Below are 5,296 nucleotides of genomic sequence, written 5' to 3'. Positions count from 1 at the left end.
CCCTGGCCCCCAGGGCATGAGTGGGGCCCTTCCTGGGGCGCGCACTCTGCTGTCATTTGTCGAGCCCCTCGTGCGGGCATGGGGGGGGCACAGTGGAGCCCAGCACGGACGCCCCTGCCCTCAGGAGGACAAGTTCTCCTCCCCGGAGGAGTAACAAGCCCAGAGAGGGCGAGGGTCTGGCCGGGGCTGCAGAGCGCCGTGCGGTGGGCTGGGTGGTCATCGCGGGGCTCACGGCCCTGGAGACGTCCCCTGGGACCCTCATCGTGGACGTCACTGGCGGGACGGCTGAGGGGGGCAGGGCCCCGGGCCGGTGGCCTTCCTGCCAAGTTCCTGGACGGCCCCGGAGCCCGGTGGGGCGGCCACGGGGGCCACCGAGGCAGCTGGGGGAGGCAGCTGTAAGCAGAGCCGGTAACCAGACCTGCGTGGCGCAGGGGCCCGGCTGCCGGGCCGGGTCACTTGATCCCCCGAGGGACACCTGGCCCTGGAGCTGGATGCTGGGAGGGCCAGGCCGACAGGAGCCCCCCACCTTCTGGAGCCAGGCGCCCATCCTTGCTGGGCCCGTGGAGGAAGCGCCTGGTCAGGGGCCCCGAGACCCTCACCCTCCTGTGCAGAGGCCCAGAGAGGGCGGGCTGTTGGCTGAGGTCACACAGCAAGGTCACTGGACATAAAGTGAGTCCGTGGCCAGCCAAGCTGGGGCCTTGGTACGAGGGAGAAGAGGGAGAAGCCGGGGCTCCCTGGACAGGCGCCTCCTGACCCTCCTGCTGCTGCTCTAAGGCTCCCAGCCCCCGGCCTTGGCCCTTGCCACTCCCTCGCCCCACCCACCCTGTGCCCTCCCGTCCACACCACCTGCCCCCGTCCACACCACAGTCCCTGTCCACATGGCTGCTTCCCTCTTGCCCCAGGCCGCAGCCCCCCAACGTTCCTCCCGAGGCCCCATGTGCTCCCCTCTGCCCTGGGCCCTCTGCGCTGGCCCTGTGTGCAGGGCGGGCCTGGGTCCTCCGCAGCCTGGGGGTTGACGGGGATGGCTCTGCCACCGAGCCACTCCCCAGCCCTTTTAGTTCTTTATTTTGAGACAGGGTCTCACGGAGTTGCTCAGGGTCTTGCTTAGTTGTTGAGGCTGGCCTTGAACTTGGGATCCTCCTGCCTCAGCCTCCTGAGCCACTGGGGTTACAAGTGTGGCTACAGCACCCAGGAGCTGGGCCTTGAGAAGGCCAGACAGGTCCCCTGGCAGAGGGGACCCTCTGGCAGAGGTGAGGACAGGAGGAAGGTGTGGGGGGTGAGGTTGGGTTCTTTCCCCTGAGGGGCACTAGGGAGCCATGGCAGGGCTGTAAGCAGGGCAGGGCAGGACTCAGCCTGGCATGATGGAGGCGCAGCCCAGGCCGTGGCTGGAGCAGAGAGAGTGAGGGGAGAAGGAGGCAGGGGTCAGGGAGGGACGGGGCCCTGAGGTCTGTCAGAGGCTGGGTTTGACCCCGAGGGCGGTGGGCGCCCTCTGGTGTCCAGGACGGTCTGGGGTGTGGGCGGCAGTGGCTGAGCCAGATGCTGACCCAGACGTGGACAGGGCGGTGGCGGGGACTCTGGATGCGTTTGGTTGGCAGGGAGAGCGCCCAGGAGGGCGGGCGTTGGGTGTGCGGGGCAGGAGCTGCCGGGGAGGAGAGTGGGCGCCCTGGGCGTGGGTGGACCGGGCAGGCTGTGGACAAGACCGTGGAAACCCACAGGCGTCTGCCTCGTTTGGAACTTAGAAGAGGGTCCCCGGGGGCATCCGGGGGCCCGGGAGCGCAGGGTGGAGGGGCACCGAGGACGGCCAGCCGGGGCGCGGTCGGGGGTGGGCACAGCCCGGGCGCAGCTCGGAGCAGGGACATCAGGGCCGCTCAGGGCGCCAGGCAGGGGGCAGCAGCTGGTGTCCGGTGCGCGAGGTGGAGAGGCTCAGAGCCCCAGGGGCCTGGGGAGAGGGGACGCCCAGGAGCCCCAGCAGGGACCAGGAGGGACGGAGCTGAGGGGGGCTGGGATGTGTGAGGACGGGCTGGGTGGGGTGAGGGCGTGGCCTTAGGGAAGGCCGTCACGAGGCAGCTGTCCCCTCTGTGCTGTGGCTGGTGCCAGAGCTGGAGTGACCGTGGGACTCGGGCGGGGGACCCTGGTGGCCTCCTGGACGGGCTCTTGCTTCCTGGTGTCTCCCGTGGGCCAGGGGACAGGGCTGCCGGCAGGGCCCCAGCACAGACAGTGGACGCCCTGGGCCCTCGTGGCTCTGCGGCCGGGCCCCGTGGCGGCTCTGTGGCCAGGTGCTGGGCAGCCCTGGCCTGGCAGGTGGCAGGCGCGCCCGGGAGGTGGGTGGGCACCGGCGGCTGCTGGCAGAGACCCCTCAAGTTCATGGCAGGAAGCAGATGGCCTTGGGGCGGGGGGTGTCGAGGCCCTGGTAACGCAGGCCCCGGGGCACACTGGGGCAGCGGGTGAGGTGGCCCCAGGTGGTCAGACGTCCCCTGGCTCCTGGGTCCAGTGCTGCGTCCTGAAGCTGTCCCAGGGGTCTCGCCCCGACGCCAGGCTCCCGGCCTGGGCAGTGTCTGCCCTGCCCGGGGCCTCGGTCCCTTGTCTGTAGAGGGACCTGTGAGCTGTCCCCGGTGTCTGAAAGGCGTGAACAGTGGACTGAAGGCTTCAGCAGTTCCCGACACGTAGCAAGTGTTTGCTGTTTTTCTCACTTATTGAGCTCCTACTGTATGCTGGGCCCTCTTCTGAGTGCTGGGGACAAGTGGCCAGTGCCGACCAGCCCTGACCGGCCAGGCTCACGGTCCCACAGAGTTGACAGACACTTCAAGGACTCGGTGATTAGGATGCTGACGGGGACGCTGCCACTGGGCTAGGGGCCACTCTGGGAAGGGGCGACACTCAAGGTCCCCAGCGCCCTCCCAGGGCCCAGGGCCAGGCTGAGCCAGGCAGGACAGTGGCCTTCGGTGAAGATGCCCTGGGGGGGAGCTCAGGGGAGCTGGGACCGCCTCAGGGCACTGGGCAGGGGTACAGAGCAGTGGTTCCTCTGCAGGGGACTCAGCCTTGCCTGGGGACATTTGTGGCTGTCAGGACCGGGGGCTGGAGAGGCGGAGGCCAGGGACATTCCTCAGCACCCTGCTGGGACCCACCCAGAGAGCACCCAGCCCATGGACAGTGGAGCTCTGGCGCAGAGGGCGACCGGGGTTGGTGCAGGGAGGGATGGGGAGGCCTGAGCCGTGCAGAGGGAGCCGGTGCCCAGAGGGTCAGGGGCCCCGGGCCAGGCCAGCACAGGCGTGGGGCTCAGGAACGATGGGTCATGTCAAGTCACAGGCCTGGGGGGTGTGCAGGTCCAGGCCACACGGGCAGGCCTCGGGGCCCTGGGGGCACGTCCCGGGCTGGGCTGGGCCTAGCCATGGCCCAGAGAGGACATCACTCTTGAGGTCCCCGGCCTGGGGCCTCAGCTGCCCATCTGTTAACAGGGCACAAAGTCACCGCGGGCCCATGGGGGGGTGTTGAGCGACTGGGCAGGCTTGTCACTCCTGTTCTTGTGACCTCACAACTCCAGAGGCAGAAATTGGGGCCCCACTGCTGTGCTGTCCCGGGACAGGCCACAGCCCCCTCATCCAGCCACCTGCAGATGAGCTCTGCTGTGCCCGCCCGGCTGGAGCACTCGGGTGCTGTGAGAGCGTTCACCACCAAAAACAATGAGCACTTACTGAGCACCTACAGTATGCCAGGCGCCATGCCACCGCAGGCTAATACGGTTGGAATATCACTAATTTAAAGCTGAGGAAACTGAGGCCCAGAGAGGGTGAGTGGCCTGTTCGAGAAAGAGAGGGAGCTGGGTTTGAACCCTCGCGGCTTGGCTCTGGAGCCCAGTCCCACACCTCGGGGCTGCACAGCGTGAGGGGAAGGTGGTGCTGTGAAGTCTCTTCAGGTAAATATTGGCCCGACCAACAGAGAGGCGGGCGGGCGGGGGAGTGTTCCACCTCCAGGCGTGGCCCTGCTGGCAAAGAGGAGGCTGAGGCAGGAGTATTGCAAGATGAAGGCCAGCCTCTGCAACTTAGCAGCACCCTGTCTAAAATAAAAAATAAGAAGGGCAGGGGCGCAGCTCAGTGGTCGGGCGCCCGGCTCCATCCCGGCAACTCTCACGCAAAAAATGCGAAGTCGGTCAGTTTTATGTCACCTGTGCTTTATGACGGTCAAAGGAAGGCCCCCTGTGAACAGCACTGGGCGGTGCACGCGGGGGCCTAGACTCGGTCCCTAGGAGGCTGGGAGCTGGGCAGGGGCCAGGGAAGGAAGCGCTTGAAGACAAAGGGCCGAGCCCCAAGCACGCGTGGCCACAGCGTCCTCTGAGTCACAAATCCTGGAAGCTCAGGGTCAGGGGAGGAAGCCAGCTGGTCCCCGCCGGGCCTTCCTGTTTCGGGTCTGACTGCCCGAGGCAGCGCTGAGGCCACCCGCCCGCCACCTTCCCTGCAGGGTCTGGGCATCCCAAGCCACAGGGCCAGGGCAGGGCTGGGACACGCCCAGCTGCTCAGATGGGGAGACTGAGGCTCGGGCTTAGCAGAGACGCCCCCAGCCAGGAGGCGGCCAGGACTTTCACTTGGGGCCTCTGAGACCAGGATGGCGGCCCTTTCTGGTAGGGAAGTGGCCCGGGCGGGGAGCGCTGGCTTCAGAGCGTGAGTTCCCCCCACCGTGACCTGGGTGGGGTCTCCAGCCCCCACACCCAGAAGGCCCGGCGGAGCCACCCTGCGTGGGAGCAGAAAGAGCAGCCCTCCGGGAGGTACTGAGGCGCCTGTCCTGTCGCAGGGTGGTCAAGCAGAGGGCACAAAGGCGGGAAGGGGGCCCAGGCCCTGGCGGGCTGCACCGGAGTCTCCACTCCTGCCCCCCGCCAGGTGGCGGTTTATAGACCACTTAGGAAACTTTGATTTTTTTTTTTTTGCATCATTAAGATCTTGGTGTTTTAATTCCAAGAATTTTTAAATTCCCATTTTGAGATTAAATTTTAAGTACATAGTTTAAATGTATCTATTATTGTAATTATTGTGATTGGCTTTTAATTACCCGGTGCATTCTTGTTGGAAGTCGTTTCTGCGCTTCACTCCGTGTGGCCGTGAAGCGGGCCTGTCACTTAGGGAAGTGCCCCACCGTTGCTATTATCGTTACTATTATTGCCGTTGTGGTTATTTATTCATTCCCGTCCCCGCGGGGGTTTCCGGGAATGGAGCTGGGTGGAGGCTCGCGCGCCCTCTGCCGGCCACGGGCGGGACTGCAGGCCGCGCCGCTCACCGCCGGGTCCTCGCCCGCAGGTGTCACCGCC

This window comes from Marmota marmota, unplaced genomic scaffold (genome assembly GCF_001458135.2).
Source record: "Marmota marmota marmota unplaced genomic scaffold, marMar, whole genome shotgun sequence".
In the NCBI taxonomy this organism is placed as follows: domain Eukaryota; kingdom Metazoa; phylum Chordata; class Mammalia; order Rodentia; family Sciuridae; genus Marmota; species Marmota marmota.
The sequence above is the reverse complement of the archived record's forward strand: the minus strand, read 5'-3'. Positions refer to the sequence as shown.